Here is an 18,185-nt window from a genome sequence, read left to right on the forward strand (position 1 = left end):
GAGCCTGAGCCATTTGGCAGAGGAGTGGAAGGATCACATGGGGCTTCCTTTTCACATAAGAATTTTCTTTTTTCTTTTTTTTTTGCCTCTGTGGTAGGTAAAAATATAAAATTTTTACCAAGGTAACCGTGGTCAGAAGTTGTAGAATTTGTTTGATAGTAGATTATTAATTCACTCGTTCTTAACACAGATGAGGAGATGAAAAGAGAGATGGTCATAGAGAAATGATGGAAAGATGAAGTTATGAAGACGTGAGATGCTGGCAAGAGGAACATGAATAACTGCCTGAAACTGACACTGTTCTCCAAAGCCGGCTGTGGCTCCCCTGGAGGTGGATGAAATCTTAAAGGTGTGTTTTTCCCATTTTATGATTTCAAATGCGTTCTGTTTTAGTTGCTCATTTCTGCGTCTTCCCTTATATACTTTTTATCTGTGGATCGTAGAACCACCTCAAATGAGAAATAATTCAGACTCTGAAGCCAAACTACTTGATTTTGAATCTATCGTCAGCCACTCATTAGCGGTGCATCTCTGGACAACTTACTTAATGTCTCTGATCTCAGTTTCCCCCCAAAATGTAGATAATGGCAAGAGCCACTTCATGGGCTGATTAGAAGAATAAATAAAGTATGTAAACTGCTGAGATATGTCCCTGATGCACAGCAAGCTCTGGGAAAGAGCCTGCTATTATTAAACCTGACTTAATCCAAAAGGTTGATATCACCACAATTTGCGTTTCCTGTAAGGTTTTATCTACACAAGACTGGGTGCTCCTGGGAGCGTCCTAGAGGCTGTCCGATGAGCAGGAATTGGGCTTAGCTGAGTGTGTTCCCTCTGAGGAGGACCAAAGCCCTGACAAAGCCAACTAGAGATAGAATCATTTGAATGAATTCCTGGTTCTCTTTTATCAAGTGTGCCCATTAGGATGTGGTAGAGTGCAAATAATAGGTAACTCCATTCAAACAGGCCTGAATACTAAAGAATGTTATATACCAAGTGCAGAAAGTCTAGAGTTAGTTGGGCTTTTAAGTTGGTTCTGGCCCATTAACTAGATCATGAAGGACCCATGTACTTCCTGTCTTTCCTTTGACCACTCATGGAGTTGGCATCATCGTAGGGCAGGCTTCCCTCATGATTGCAATACGGCTGGCAATGGCAATCAGGGTGAAGTGCTTTGCTTCTCATGTCTACCAGGAGACTCTCTAGATATTCTCCATTAAGATCTTCTTAGAAGCCTCCAGTCCATCTCTTCCTATATTGCACTATCATCAATTGAGTCACATGCTTGTTCCTGAACCTATCACTTGCTAGAAGGATGGGATTACCCTTAGAACTGTGGTCAAATCACAAAACAGCACTGCTCTTACTCAGGGGAGGAGCAGATGGATACTGGGGTATCAGCCTCATTATCCACCATTCTGCAGGTTAGGTGCTCCCCCTCCCCCCCATTAGATGGTAATTAATGTTCAAAGTTGTAGGACTTTCTGGGAGTTCCAGCAAGTTCCATGTTGTCAGTTAATTGCATAGAATGCTCTGCATGGCAGAGTTGCTAGGAATAAAGTTTTGAAGGTGAGATTTTCAAAGATATTTCATGGTGAACATAAGGTGCATTGTGTGTCCTCTCCATCCCAAAGCGCACAGCTTTGACGTAAATATCATCTTGGATTAGGCAAAATGTTTTGATCCCTTCCCAAATTCTTCCTCCACAATGGGCAGTTAAGAGCAGGGGTTACTTTTGCCTAGTTCACCATTGTATTCCATGCTGCCTGGCCAATGATAACTTAATATTAATTGTACATATGAACAACCCCCCCCAAATTCTGGGCAAGCCATTTCTTAAATTTGTTTTTATGCTCTTTGCTCTTCTTGCTCTGATTGTTCTAGCTCTTTCTCTCTTCCTTTAGACACCTTGAAATGACCACTTACTCTAGGACTAATAATTCATTTATTGAGCACTTACTACATGTCCTGCCTAGTGCAAAGCACTTCACACATATCACTTCATTTAAAGATCACAAAATCCTACAAGGTAGGGTTATAGGTGAAGAAAATGACTTATGAAAGGTCACGTAACCTATAAACAGAAACAGAAGAGAAATTCAAGCCCAGAGGGGCACCAAAGCCTGGCATCCTAACCATTCTCTGTATACATTCTCTGTATGCCTTCTCAGACTTCCAAAGCTCACAGAACCCACTTCCAATGATGTTCCCTTGGCCTGTGCTCCCCTATTGTTTCTACTGTCCATGTATATGCCTCACTCCCCACATACCATATATTCTGAAGATTAGAGGACTGTTTTTATACACCATTGTGCCCCCTACTGTCATTTTAGCAGAAATCCTTGTCTTGAGTCATTTGCATTAAATTGCATCCTGGGCCTTGCCCTCTGGCTGGCCCAACTGAAGCCAATGTGTGGAGGCTGTGAAGGCTCCCCTTGGCCCAGCCTGTGTATAGTCTATGATTTGGCCAACCCAGCTTGGAGCCAGCCACTGCCTCAGTCCATCACTCTAGAGTAGTGGTTCTCAACCTTCCTAATGCCACGACCCTTTAATACAGTTCCTCATGTTGTAGTGACCCCAATTTCATTGTTACAAATTGAACATAGTTAAAGCATAGTTATTAATCAAAAAAACAATATGTAATTATATATGTGTTTTCCGATGGTCTTAGGCGACCCCTGTGAAAGGGTCGTTCGACCCCCAAGCGGTCGCGACCCACAGGTTGAGAACCATTGCTCTAGAACAAAGCTCAGTGTCCACCTGAATAAGCCTGAAGTCAGCCATAGGGTCTCAGGATGACTAACTTAGCTTGGTTCTCCTCAACATAAGCAAGTTCAGTGACCCTGGTCTCCTGGCCCTGCTTCAGACTTCTGCCTCATGCTGTCCATTGTATTTATCTATGTGTGCATAGGTCTTCCAGAGTAGGGAGGAGCACCCAGGCTATTAAAGGGCATCAGGACACTTTCTCCTCCATTAGCCAAAGAATATACATGCATAACCCATAGACACAGACAACAGTATGGTGATGGCCAGAGGAAAGCGGGGACAGAGGCTGGATGGAGGTCAGCAAAGCAGGGGAGGCAAATAGGGATATCTGTAATGGAGTCAACAATAAAAATAAAGTTAAAAAGAACTGTAGAAACACTTGCCCTCTGGCTAGAGGAACAAGAATGGAACAATTTACAACTGTTTATTATGGGCTGCGCCTTTTAGGCCCTGCTTTAAGAGCTTCAGGCTGGGACACACACACACACACACACACACACACACACACACACGCGCGCGCACACTCTGTTCAGCATAGGCCTGACCGCTTGCTCCCAAAGCCCAGCCAAATTCAGGGCAAGTGTGTGGCCACTGATCTATTGAGCCAACCATTGGAGATTCGGGCAGAGCTGTGGGCTGGCCGAGTCTTCTGGAAACCAAAGCAGTTGCTGACATCAGAAGGCTATGGGATTGTATTCCAAGTACCGGGGCATTAGCCATAGTCTTGGGAGAGAAAAGCTGATGCTGAGGGCAAGGGCAGAGTTACCGGTCATATGGATGGAGAAGGCTAAAGCCCCTCTGTCACCAAAGCAGGGTCCCCAGCTGGTGAACCAAATCCTACCATTGAGCTTGTGAAGCTTTATCTGGCTCCATCTGGTAGATCTCAAAGCGAGTTGCTGCTACCTTCTCTGCTTCTTGTTCTTTCTGATCTCATCCCTTACCCATTCCCCCTATTTCTATAAGGGAAGAAAGACCAAGGGTGCAACACATCATCCTCTTCTTGGCTTAGTACCCAGGTTTTCCTTTCTTAGATCTGCAGGCCTTGGAGAAATAAAGAGCTTGAGATGCTCAGGATAGAAAGGACAGGCTTTCCTAAGGAGTTCAAGGAAGCACTCATGGGTAGCCTTTGTATGAGACAAAAGGCAACCGAATGTATTCTCTCATTCCTTATGTTCAATGCAAAGCAAGTTGAGGAGATAGAAATATATGATTAAAAAAAACCAACACAAAAGAAAATGGTTTCAGTAAATCCAAGCAGCTGAGTGATCACAATAAATATGAATGAGTCAAAGCCACACATTAAAAGCTAAAGACTTTCAGATTATATTTTTTAAATACTCTATAAACTGGCTTTTTGGTACTTAGGAGCAATACCTAAAATAAAACGACACAAGAAGGTTGAAATGAAAGAGAGAGAAAACAGTCAGGCTCACAGACATTGGGGAAGTGGAAAACAGAGAGAGGGTGGCTACCAGGCCTGTCCCAGCTCTTCAAGAAACAATATACTTTAAAAAATATCTTCAAAGTGACCTTGAAGAAAAGCATTTTGGAAAAATGTGTCCTACTGGGATCTCCAGGACAGACTCCACATTAAAGCTTCTCCATACATCAGACCATCACTCTAGAGCAAAGCTCAGTGTTCATCTAAATAAAGCATGAAGTCAGCCATGGGGTCCCAGGATGACTGGCTTGGCTTGATTTCCTTCAACACAAGCAGCTCGGTGACCCATCCCATCCAAATTTAGAAGTTGAAAGAAGCACAGACATCTCTTGGATGGACTGTTCCATCTGTCTCCTCTCTGCTTCCAAACAAAGGTGAAGATGTTAAATTAAAAACAAGTTTAGAAGTCTCTCCATGCTTCTTCCCAATACCACCCCAGAAAATAGCTTCCAGCTGGCCAGTCTGTATAATTCCCCAGGCAAAAAGGTCATACATGGGCCACGAGGCCAATTTTGTGAGTGGGCCAATTGGGCTGTCTACCTAAGCATCCAAATGAAAGCAGCACTAAGAACTTTGGTGCTGACCCAACAGAAGAACTAGTGGGCCAATGTGTGTGCATGAAGGTATTCCATTAGATAGGTCTCAAAAGGTTTGGAAAATCCCTTAATATTGTTTGCGTATTATGATCCTATGACTCCCCCACTCTCCCCGCCCTGGCTTGGGAACAGAGTTCATAGCGTCCAGCACATTTCCAAATGGATTCGTGACCTCAAAGTGTTTTAGAACCATTGACTGGTATAGTAATTTCAAAATTGGAATGAGAGTCAGTGCCCTGGTTCCTGTAAAGGCCCACATGTCAAGGATTGGAGTCCTACTGCAGTTTACCAAGCAGAAGTATTCCCAAGGTTGGTAAAACTAAGCATAGAACTCAGCCTTCATCAGTAGGGGTTAAGGGAGCCATGGTAAGGGTTTGAGGAGGGTAGGGGCTGATGCAGGCCTCACAGCAAACCAACACTGGATTGCTTTTTCAGTGGCTCCCTTCCCAAATCACTCATGGGAAAGCAATTTCAGACTGCTCAGTTAAACTAATCCCATAAACTTCACCTTGAAAAAAATGGGTTCATTGATAGAATAAATTTTGGAAATGCTCATGCATTATCCTCCCCCAGTGAAGATTCACAGTATACATTTTTATTATAAAGGCTCTGATAAATCCTGCAGTACAGAAAAGCATTTCATTGAATTTAACCCAGTGTTTCCAAGAGTTATTTGATCAGACTTTTCTCCTCCCAGAGCCCCTCTTAGCATGGCACTTACCCGGAGTTCCACTGCACAGGCTTTGGGAAATGCAAAGAAAGTAAAAAATCTAAAGCACTTCTTGGCATTCTAGGCCTACCTTCTGGCTCATCTCCTCTTCCCTTCCAGCCAAACTTGGTGTCCATTCTAACCCCATCACACCTCGCCCTTCCCCAGCACCACTTTCCTCTTTTAGCACTCTTTCCCCGTCCTCCTGATGCTCTAAATTTTATCCATTGTCAATCCCAGTCCACATCCCTCTTTCTACCACAAGGACTTTCCAGTAACGAGCAGATGCCAAGTAAAAATATGCTTGGTGGCGGGAGAGGCCTCAGTGGCAGGCTGAACTCCAGTGAACCCCAGATAGTCAACAAAAGGGGCACCAGGCATTGAATAAGGTACTGGCACTCTGAAAAGTTCCCTAGGCCCCCAGGAAAACGTGGGATGAGTCCTGTGTACAGCAGAGAGATCTGTGGTTGGCCAGGGCTTCAAGTTCAGAAGAGTCCTTTGCTACAGAAACCATAGCCACCTCTCCCTCCAGAGCCCAATGGCACAAGACTTTGTTCCTTAATCTTGGGATTAAGGGGTGGGCACTAACCCACCCTTGGGTCTGTAGGTGTTTCTTGTCTTGAGAGGACCCAAAGCAGCAGAGCCTGGTCCTCAAGGCAGTAGCACAGCAGCAAAAGATAGTAAAAGGAGTGATGCAAACCCAGGCTCATGCCCTGCCTTGACCACTTCCAGGCTGTGCAACCTTAGGGAGGTTACTTAATCTCTCTGTGCCTTAGCTGTTTAGTTTCTAAAATGAGGACTAACAGCATCGGCAACATAGGCCTATTGCAAAAATCAGACGAAATATAAATATCCCTAAAAAAGTGCCTGGCTAATATAGACACTTGCGAGTAACAATTGCCATTATTGTTATCATCATTATCTATATATATATATATATATATAAAAGGCCGTCTGACCATCGGACCGACCACCTGGTACATATGACATGCACTGGCAATTTAAAAATATACGATGACTTTTGCATGCGTGATACATATAAAGCTCTCATTGGCACCAATAGCATGTGTGTGTTTCGATCTGTCATCGTCGATTATGAATTTGGTTGTTTTTGTTGACATTTCTATTATAGAGAAAGGGCGAATAGCAATATTAAAATATTTCTTTTAATTCATTTCCTTTCAATGTGCATAAATCTGTGCACCGGGCCACTAGTCACTATATAATGCCCTGGTTGAGAGTCAGTATACCTGAGTTCTAGGCTCAGGTCTACAACTAATGTTCATCCTGGGCTTGGGACACTCTAGATCTCAGTTTTCCCATCTGTAAAATGGGAATTCTACACCTCCTCAGGAGAGTGTCATAGACGCAAATGAGATAGCAGGGATTGAAGTACTTTGGACAATTAAAACCTCTAAGACACCATTAGGAATGAGCAGGCAGCCCCCACATGCCGTCCGGTCACCAGCTAGTCTTGCCTCATCCTCAGCTTCGCTAGCCTTGTCTCTCTCCAACTTGTCCTTCTGGCTGAGATTCTGGACTCAGATCACTTGCACTGAAATGTCTGATATGACTGCCAGGGCTTCCTTTCCTGTGGCCCAGCCTTGGAGGATCCTCAGGAGACTTGAGAGATAACAGAAATCTTGGAAAATTTCATTTTTATTGATTTTGTGTTATTGAGCTGGACACTAGGGTCTTTAGAATAATTCCAAAAAAACGGACCTTCTGAGCAAGGCATACACAAGAACGAGGAAAATGCTCCCTATGATTTATTATTATCATTATTACTAATGTTCGTTGTTCTTATTCTTAGCAAGTATTCTTATGATTATGATCATAACAGCAAGCATTTACCGTGAGTCAGGCACTATGCCGAGAGCCGAGCAGACATTTATACATTCGTTCTTTACAACAGCCTTATAAGGGGTACTGGCATCACGCCATTTACAGATGGTGAAAATGACACTCAGCCTGCTGCTGGCCCCATAACAAGGTGGGAGAGAAGGGGCCACAGTCAGAGAGGAGAAAGCAGCCCCCTCTGGTGCTTTCTCCTCTGGAAGGTGTGTGCCCGGGGAGCATGGCTCCTGTCTTCTCATGGAGGGTCCCTTGCATCTGGATGTGAAGCCATGACATGGAAGGACTCAGGTTGAGCTGGTCATCTTGGTGCCACGGCACCACTTGGGTCCTGAGCCTCAGGTCTAGCATTAGGAGATTACCAAGGTTACATTGCTTTTTGTTATATCCTTTACTCGAAGGATAGTGTGTAAAGATAATCACACTCTTCAGCTCAGAGCACATTATCATTGTTGATAGATTGATTGATTCATTCATTTTAGTTCTTTCATTTGATCCATATTTTCCATTTCCATTGCTCTCCTCCCATAGGCAGCTCTTCTCATTGTTTAATGTGACCTTTTTGTTTTCCATGTGCATCTATGTTTTTTAAAAATATTTTTTTATTAATTTCACAGAGGAAGGGAGAGGGAGAGAGAGATAGAGACATCAATGATGAGAGAGAATCATTGATTGGCTGTCTCCTGCACGCTCCCCACTGGGGATCGAGTCCACAATCTGGGCATGTGCCCTTGACTGGAATCGAACCTGGGACCCTTTAGTCCACAGGTCGACGCTCTATCCACTGAGCCAAACCGGGCATACATCTATGTTTAATTTCTGTACATCACAGCGTCTTATCTAACTCCCTGAAAATTGCTTTTCTTTTCTTTTTTTTAAAAAACTTGGGATCATATTTTTAAGATCCATCCATGTTGATGGATGTATGCATACACTGAGTCCATTTAATCAAAAAACTGGTCAGTTCCCATGGGGAGGGTGAAAAGAAATTAGAGGCCATGAGGATTATTTCATCGACGAGTCAATGCAGGAGTTCGAGAGAACAAAGAAGAAAGTTCTACCAAGTGCAGCAGCTCTTGGTAGCTACACACCAACCTAGAAACCCACAGACACCATATTCAACAACATCAACCAGGAAAAGGAGAGGAAGGAAGCAAGGGGTGAAGGTCAAGCACAGTGGACAGACACTCACCCAGTCACTTCTGCTCTGACAAACCTGCATCTTCAAGGACGCCTATGGTGACGGGCCTCACACCGCCCCATGTAGGTTGCATGCATGCAACATTGTCGGGAAGCCACATGTGGCTCTGTGGCTGCCGGCCACCTCCCCAGCAAGTCAGAAGAGAGTTCTCCGCACGCCCTGGGCATAGAGACTTGGCCTGAGGGGCTGCCAAGGCTGGGAGACGGGGTTCATCAGATGTCACCCAGCCTTTGGCAGCTCTTCTTGCCTTCTCTACATCCACACAGAACCAGAGGAATGGCTGGCTTTTTAATAAATCAAAACCAGTTTCATTCTTTAAATTGAAATTTCACAGGTCATCAGCCTACCCCATGGCCTGCTGCCCTCAGAGACGATGGAAAAATAATTGGAATCATATGAGCCAGTTCGATTAGAAAAGTGAATGTGGTTTGGAGTGAAGGCCTGGATTCCCTGCCCTTGGTGACTAACTTGACCCCCCCCCTCCCCCCGCGGCCCCCCCGCGCCTTCCCAAAGCCTAAACTCTTCAGAGATAAAACTGCCTTCATGCCCAGGAACATTATTCCAATCTAAGAGGCAAGAGGTTGCCTGCCTCCCCAGGGACCAGGACAGATGAAATGTGAAAAAAATTCAGCCACATAAAGGAGTTGTTTCCATACCTTTGACAGGTGGCTGCCTCCTGCTCTCTACCCCCACCTCACCCCCAGAAGTGACCAGTTGTTTGGGTGGGCTGTAGACACTACAATTCCATTAATGACCCCAAGGATCAGAGTTGGTCATGATAAACGATTTCGTGTATCATGACCAACAAAGTAGCTCCTGGAATGATGATAAAGGAAAAGTGGGAGAGATTGTAGAGGGTTTCTTAAGTTTCTCTGGACATTTTCTGGGAGATCTGATGCATGGACCCTAATTCAGCAGCGACTGTGTCCAATCAGAGCAGGGTATGGGGAGTTTGCTACATCCCACTTAAGTAGGCAGAATCCCAGAAATCCTCTCTTTGACTAGATCCTACACGCTCTTCTTGGATATCCTAATACACAAAGAAATGCATGCCAGTAGTGGATAATGAAATGAACATGTCTCCTTTTGTGATGTTTCATCCAAAAGTTTTGGAAGTTCTGCTTTGGAAGTTGAATGACCCTTTAACTTGAGTGGCCTTTTCTAAGTTCTAAGATATTCTTCTCTCTCACGAGACTTAGCTACTCACAAATCCCCCCACTTTCTCAAAATCTAGGAACCCATCCATGTGGTCCTGAGTGGCAACCTTCCTTCACTGACAAGAAGAGGTTCTCCTAAGACTGGGCATCTGACCACACAAAAAACTTGCCTTCAAAACAAACACATCAAGTCAAGCATCTTCTCTGAGCACCTTGTAAACCTGAAATCAATTGGTGAGTAGCCACAAAAATTGCCTCCTGAACTTTCCTGATAATCTCTTATAACCCCACAAGCAATTCCCAGGACTGTACTGAATGCAGGCCAGCAATGACCTCTAACAACATGGCCCTTAACAGCCATGTGTCTCAGAGCCTTACGCCAGATGTGCATGCAAAACAGAGGTGGTAAAATGCTGAAGGGTCTTTTTTTTTTTTTAAATAGCTCTTGTTAAACATGTTTTCCCCAAGACCTGGAGCTATCTATTGCTTTTTTTTCTTTTTCTTTTTTCTTAGGCTTAGTGAGGTGAACTGTATTTCCCCCATAGACCTTCCCTGCAAATTGCTTTTCAATAATCCCAACACTACCTGATGGCAGCCGTATTCTACATGACAATGCAGCTCACAAATGCATCACCTGCAATTACAACTCTAGCTTTGATGTAAGACCAATTTAAAGATAGAGAATCTGGGTCTAATTAAGGCAGCTCCAGCGCAGACTGATAAGGGCCACCTTCATTGCAGCTCGCATGAGCTGAAAGCCTCCCAAACACTCAGGACTCGGTTGGGAATATATCCCCAGCATTTCAAAGCACATTTCATTGTAAAACAGGATTCTGGCCTCTACATTGACTTCCATGACTCATTAGCAATTTTCGCTTTCTACATTTGGTCCATGCAAAGTGCATTTCCTAAATGGGCAGAGGGCCTGATTTTAGAGGGTTCTTGTAGGATCCTAATCTGTCAGCAGCTACCAGTTCAACATCCCCCTCTCCCTCCCTGGCAGAACAATCAGCCAGGAGCTCTCCCTGCAGAAACATTCTCTGTATTGGAAAGAGACATTGACGTAGGGAGGTCCCATATTGGAAGATGCTTGCTCTGGGTCAATCCAGTGAGGTCACCCCTGCTTAAATTCTCCAGTAGCTTCCCACTACTTCAGAGTAAAATCCCATATCCTTGCCATGGCCATCAAGACACTGAAGGGCTTGGACCTCATCAGGGTGTTCTGCCTTATGTCAGCCCAAAGGCCTTATTTCTGTTCCTTGACCCCATGGGATTGTTTGTATTTGCTGTTCTTTCTGCCTGGAATCTTGTTCTGTTCTTTGCTAGCTGGAGTCTTCTCATTATCTCAGACCCCATATCACCTTCTAGGACAGATCTCCCCCTCCCACTGTATTTACAGTAACCCCATCTCTCCCCAATTTCTTCCAGTTTCATTCCCTGGGGCCATCTTGTCATTCACATTTCCAATTTGGGAGAGTTGCTCTAAGTAGAGCTCCATGGGAAGTTCCCCGGTACCTAGTGCAGCATTAGTAGGCACTCAATAAAAAAATGAATGAATGGAAAAAAGAGCAATGGCCCCAATGGGCTGATACTTTTATGCAGAGCTACCATTCCCAGAGTCACACGGAGTGTAGGGGGTAGGAAGAAGGGAGCTCAGATGCCCTTGGCCATGCTAAATCCTCCTATCCCAGGTCATAAGTGATCTCCTGCTAGGACACCTCCAGTGACGTATAGTCTCATTGGCTATGAGAGCCCATTTTCTGCAAAGCTGTTTTGGATCCCCATGAAAAGAACTCTAGGAGAGACATTTCTCCAAAGTGCTCATGGCAGTGGTTACTTACCTTAACCAACCCTCCCAGATAATAAGCAGGATACAGGGAAGGCTCCTTCTACTCAAAGGGTCTTGAGGTCAAATTTAGAGGCATAATGAAGAAGCTGATGCTGGTGACCATATCTGAAATTTATTGAGTACATACCACGTGACATGCGCTGTGTCAATTGCTGTACATGCCTTATGTCATTTAGTCCTCACAACAACCCTAAGAGGTACTAGTAGGTACCTAGGAGGTTGTATTCCCATTTTACAGACAGGGAAATGACGCTCAGAGAGGTTAAGTAAATAGTCCTGAGTCACACAGCTAGCTCTTTGGTAGTCCAAGTCTAGCTCTGATTCACTCATCCCTATTTTGTCTCATTTTTAGTCTGAAGATCGCAGAAGCCAGGCCTGGATGTCCATGGTTGTCAGAAGGAAGATTCCAGAGCCGAAGTGGATGTTTCTGCTAATCTGTGAGCACACAATTAATTCGCAGGCATGAGGCAGTTTGGTGCCCTTCCCTACCAGCGCTGTGCACACTAATGAACTAAGTCTGAGAGGAGAGGCAGTGATTATGGGTGGCTGGGCCTGATCTGGGCCTGATCTGGGCCTGGGGAGCCCGTGGCTGACCCCCGCAGGCCCGCTGTGCAAATGATTTCACACTTAGGCGGCCCAATCAATTGGGTGTTTCTCTGCTTAAAGAAATCACGGGGATAAAATGCTTCCTTCTCTATAGTCATGGCATGTTCTAGGGGCCCTTCAGGGGGCCTTTGAAAGGGCTGGTTTTGTATTTAAGAGTAAAGCATTGTTATCAAGAATTTTTAATATATTCTCCAGCCATTGAGAGATGACACTCTTCTCAGAAGCTCCTGAAAGAGATGCCTCTGAAGGGATTTAGAGGCGTCCCAGGGAGGAGGGAGCGGGGGTTCAGGCTCTTGGCTGAGGAGAGGCAATTCTGGGACAGGGGAGGGGGGGTGATGTCAGAGGTTGGAGGGATGCCTGGTTTCAGGGAAGTAGGAGGGGGCAGAGCACAGCACAATGGGCTCCCAGGGGAGTTCGGGGGTCCCCAAACAGGAAGCCCAGCTGGTGAAGACTGTGTTGTCAACTGGGGAGACATGTGGTGGGTGCTTTTTCCATTCTGCTCTGGCACCTCAATGCCCTCAGGGCTTCCTACCTGCCTTTGCAAAGGCTTGTGCAGGTCCTGACTCAAGGGCACCGTGTAGCCTCCAAGGCAGGGCGCTACAGAGTAGGACTCAGGTAGGTGACCGTGATATTTTGGGGGTGTGGGCATTGTTTTTCCCCAGCACATATGTGGGAGGTGGGGGAACACAGGCTGGTTTGTCCTCGGGTCTGCAGGGCCACAAAGGCCCAGTTTCTCCCTGAAGCACCTTCTTCATGGACTCGAAGGGAAGGAGCCAAAGTGACTGGTCCTGCCACGTTGTCGCCCCTCGGCGAGGGCAGTGAGGAGCACGGGGTGGGGAGATCTGGAGAACCCAGGGCCTTCGTAGGAAATGTCCTCATGTTTTCCCCCAGGGCCGTGGTTGGCAAACTGCGGCTCTTGAGCCACATGCGGCTTTTTGGCCCCTTGAGTGTGGCTCTTCCTAAGCCTTAGGAGTACCCTAATTAAGTTAATAACAATGTACCTACCTATATAGTTTAAGTTTAACAAATTTGGCTCTCAAAAGAAATTTCAATCGTTGTACTGTTGATATTTGGCTCTGTTGACTAATGAGTTTGCTGACCACTGCCCCAGGGGATTCAGAGGCTGACCCACCTGTGCATGGCCAGAAAACCCAAGTTGGGCAAATAGCCAGTCAATTAATGGTGAAGACCCAGTTAAAATACTTGTTTTCCTGGAGATTCTAATCAGTTCAGTCAAGGTGATTGATTCTCCTTCCCTAATGGGCTATGGAAAGCAGCATCCTATCTGTGTGGTGTCTGTGTTTCTGCAAGTTCCCCCAGCCATTGTCTGCAGGGGAAGCACTGCATTTCCCCATATTGAAAGCAAGGGCAGCTGTCGTTTCTTTCTTTTTTAGCAGAAAAACTTAGAAAAGAGAGGGGTAGAGCCCATCCGAGTGTTACCGCCCACCTCCTCTCTTCAAACTCTCTCCACTCCAGGAAGGAACCACCCCGTTGCTCCGCACGCTCAGAGCAGGTAATCTGATTGCACATCTCACGCAGGGATCTGAACCCAGAATTATAGTTTCTGATCTTAAGGTCCATCCCTGAATTGACTGTAATCTTTATTTAGAGGAAAATAGTGGTAATTTTATATTTCAATTGAGTTTTTTGAAGAAAAATATGACTCACAATAGTTTGAAGAGTTGATAAAAACGTTAAAAAGGCAACGATTCAATTACTTAGTGAATTTTCCAAATGAACAGCTTATGCACCTGTACGAAAAATATTTAATAACACACAGGTGAATAATTATAAGTAAATAAATAAGACAGGAAGTAGACGCTGTGTTGGCACAGGCCCGGTGTTGTGCCTTCCCCTACAAAGCAAAACAAGTGAGACAACTATCTGCATGTGCAAATCCCTCCCGGGGAATCAGATAATTGGAGCTGCAAGTGCATTTTCGTAAATGGGCAGAGGGCCTGGTTTTAGAGGGTTGTTGTAGGATCGTGGTCTGCCAGCAGCTGCCTGGCTCCCAGTTAGACCCCCTGGCAGAACAGTCAGCCGGGAGCCCTTCCTGGCAGGGCGGGGGCGGCGGGAGCTGGCCTCAGAAGGTTATTGATGTCATCCGTCTTCTGTGCATTGGAAATCTCTTCAAAATGTCTAATGCTTCCTTCCAGGATCGTTAGCTGAGTCTTCAGGAATATTCAATATTTTCAAGGTAGGAGAGAAAAGAGCCAAGTCAATGCCATTGTCCCAGCCTCTTTTCATATGGAAACCTTTCCAATATCTAACCACGATGTAAATTACCCCACCCCAGCCAGGGCCCTCCCTCAGCATGAAGAATGGAGCCTGCACGGCCTGCCTGATGTTTGCAATCTGCTCTACACAGGCTTCCCTCTGCCCGGGGAGGGTGTGCTGTGCTGAGGGCAACAGGACACAGCACGCTTGCCTGATGTGCAGTGTCGTGCAACTCCTAAGCCCCATGCTGGGTGAAGGTTCATTGTATGGGTGACAACACCAGGTATGTCCCTTGAGAACTTGAAAACACCCAGGTGCCACCTGTCCTCACCCTGAAGTGGCCCTCCATGGTGTGATAGCTGCCCTACCCCAAGCTCACTGACAGTGCATGAGTCTGGGCCTCAGTTTCCTCATCTCCCAAGCACATTTAGATAAAAGAGTTTCCAAGGTGACCCCACAATTTCCCTTCTAGCAGACTGTATTAGTTTCTGGTGGCTGCTATAACAAATGACCACAAAGTGGGTGGCTTAAAACAACAGGCATTTGTTTGCTCACAATCTTGGAAGCGAAAATCAAGGTGCTGGCAGGGCCGTGCTCCCTCTGATGGCATCAGGTGAGAGTCTCTACCTGCCCTTTCTAGCTGCTGGCATTTGCCGAATCCTTGGCCTCCCTGGGCTCCTAACTGCATCACGCCAACCTCTGCCTCTGTCCTAACACGCTCTTCCCTGTGTGTCAGTGACTTGGTGCAAGTTTCTTCTTCTTTTAAGGCCAATTATTGGATTAGGGTCACCCTGACCCAGTGGGACCTCATCTTAACTTGATTATATCTGAAAAGACCCTGTTTCCAAATAATGTCACCTCCAGGGTTGTTAGAGGTTAGGGCGTCAAGATACCTTTTTTGAGGGGATACTATTCAACCCAGTACAGAGACTATACATTTTCCTTCCATTGCATTGAATTGTGGATTTTGGAGCAGAATTTGGTGCTTGTGTTGATTTCAAGGTGGCCACAAGCACTGTTAAACTCGTGCATTTTGTCTTTCAGGCCAAGGGGAACATTAAGCCACCCCCGCAGGGATTTAGCACTTCTACCAAAATCAGAGGGTGACCTTGGACAAAATTTCCACCATTCTAGAATCTTCTTCAGCCCTCTACTTGACAAGGTGAGGAGTGACTCACGTTTGCATAGCTCCGCTGGGAGAGGCAGGTCACTTGGGGCTCAGGCACTCTGCTGGCCAATCCTGGCTGTGGCACCTTGAGCACATGGCTTCCTCCCATAGCACTGGGGATGATGAAGATAAAATAGTGCTTGTCTCATAGCGTTACAGTAAGGACTGACTGAGATCTTAAGCAACAAATACTGTTGCGTTGTGCCTGGAATTCAGTAAGAGTTGATAAAGTTTAATAATAAACCTCTGCTTATATCGGAGGTTATGTTGGGTCTGGGAGCGTGGCTCAGTAGTTTTCTGCAAAGTTGGATTAATGTTATGACCCCAAGACACATCTAAGAAATTGAATAGCCTCTGCTGCCCATAAGAATTCTGAACACTCAATGACACTTAATAAGTACCTAGCATGGGTCATAGCTGGTGTTGAGTGCTTTGCATTCCTCATCTCTGTACACAAGGAACCTAAAAGGTAGGTCCTAGTTTTATCCCCATTCTACAGGTGTGGAGACTGAGGCCCAGAGCATTTTGGAAACTTGCTCATGCCATGCAGCTGACCCTGTCGCCCTAAGCTTCCACTTACAAAATTAACATTTTACTGCTGTGAGATTCCCACCCCAGGATGGTCTCACAATCTGAGAGAGAGAAATTCTTCCCTAGGCCTCTGGAGACAAGCGGACCATGTCAAGAGCAAAAAACTCCGGGCGGAACCCCACCTGACACACACACCTGAAGGAGAAAGGCCCCGGCCCAGGTGCCTCGAGCTCTGCTCACTCCTCACTGGGAGCTTGCTCTCCAGCCTCGGGGTCAATGGGCCTCACTCCCCATTTCCTTTCCCAGTCTTCTCAGCCAGGGAGGAGCCGCAATCATTTCCAGACCCTCCTCACATTACAGGCTCGAGGGCACCTGGCAGCAAACAAAACATACACACAAATAAGAGTGACAGCTCCCAGCCTGGAGAGCAGACTTCTCCCCGTTCCCAGGCAGAAACACGCAGCGGTGTAAGCTGAGCCTTCCGGGGTCACAGTTAGCTGTTGGGTAACCCCGGGCCTCTGTCTCCCTTCTCTCAGCTTCCCAGGTCCATGCACAACCTTTGGCACTGCTGGAACTGATGGCCCGAACGCCAGTCAGAGCCTGGCAGCCATCTGGGGTGTACACTGTCAGTGCCACTGGCGGTTTGTCACCCTTCTCTCTGGCAGCCTCAGAACCAAGGAGGTGGGGGAAGAGGAGGCCACCAGGCTATAATTTCACCCCAAGCCCAGAGACACCACCCACCTGGCTGTCCACCCTCCCGACCCCAGCATGCTCATGCATACTTGTCCTTTTTGCCTGACTGATGGCTTTGACATAAACCCGCCAGGATGCTCAGGGTCCCCTGAGGCAGGGCGTATGCTACCAGGCAGTAGGGCGGTACCTGTTCAATCAAAAGGTTGGGCTTCCGCCCAATGTGTTGACTGTTATTCTGCTGATTGGGCAAGTTCTCAAATCTTTAGGCATCAGTTTCCTCATCTATTAAATGGCTATAATACCATCCTCATGGTGTGAAAAGCAAAAGAATTTCCCTGAAGTACTCAGCACAGACCCTGCCACACTCAAAAGACATTATTTTCATCATGATCATTAGAAGAGTAATCAATGCTCATGAACTTGGAAAGGCCAGTTAGCTGTAATTTGGGGGTGGGAGATGGAAAACAGGGCCCAAAGACTCATCTTTGGTTTCCCGTGACTTTCACTTTCCTGCTCTGGGCTGTGTGGGAATGGGGAGGGAGCGGTTACAGCACCTGGTCTGGGAATGGGGGTTAGAGAGAGAAGATGGGTATTGGAGAGGAAAAAAGAGAAACTTCTTCAAGGCCTGGCTGGTGCCAAGTGCTGAGCTAGAAACTTAAGATGCTCTTTCATTTAGGCCTTAACCCCTAGAGTGTCGGGGAGCGCAATGGCACTCCTCCTGTCTTTTGCCAAAAGTGCCGGGAGCACTATCAAAGCTTCGAAATGGCGTCCAGTTCTAAGTCTGCTTTTATTAGTGATGATGATGATGATATTGCTAAATTTGTCAGTGTAGTAAAGGTTTCCTTAAGTTTTTGAATATGTAACTTCATTTACTTTCGATTCATAATTTTTTTCCTAAACTGTTGTAAAATCAGCAAAAATGCCTTGGCAATTTTAGCATAGTTCCTAGAATATTGGTTGGCACTCAAAGGGTTAAAAGCCCAGCAAAGCAGTAAGGTTATTTTCATTTTGCAGGAGAGGCCGTTATAATTTGGTGACAGGAAGAGCCATGTCCCTCAGCTGGCTCAGTGGTTGTGTTGAGAGTTGCACCCATCTCTAGCCAACCTGGGAGTTTCACACTATGAGGTAGACACAAATGTGGCCGGGAGAATAGTTACCTCCCAGATATAAGCATCAACGAAGGCCAGAGTTGCAATGTGTTTCTAGCAATTAACCTAATGCTCCTTTTATAGATGAGAAAAACAGGCTCAGAGAGGTTAAGTAACTTACCCAAAGACACACAGCGAGCTGGTGAGAGGATGAGGACCAGTTCCCAGATCTATAGCACGCCGAGTCACTTCAGAATGGCGTACAGACTCTTATCGTTCAGAAATACAGATCTGGTTTGGAAGGAAAAG

The 18,185-nt window shown here is 46.0% G+C and overlaps 1 long non-coding RNA gene across 1 annotated transcript; it reads left to right on the forward strand.

Annotated features, from left to right (window-relative positions):
- Positions 1-218: 218 nt before the first annotated feature.
- Positions 219-12,083, forward strand: LOC118670236. Its single transcript, XR_004972259.1, has 3 exons — positions 219-349; positions 9,802-9,958; positions 11,926-12,083. It is a non-coding gene; the product is annotated as an uncharacterized LOC118670236 (long non-coding RNA).
- Positions 12,084-18,185: the final 6,102 nt, after the last annotated feature.

This window comes from Myotis myotis, unplaced genomic scaffold, assembly GCF_014108235.1.
Source record: "Myotis myotis isolate mMyoMyo1 unplaced genomic scaffold, mMyoMyo1.p scaffold_m19_p_15, whole genome shotgun sequence".
NCBI lineage: Eukaryota > Metazoa > Chordata > Mammalia > Chiroptera > Vespertilionidae > Myotis > Myotis myotis.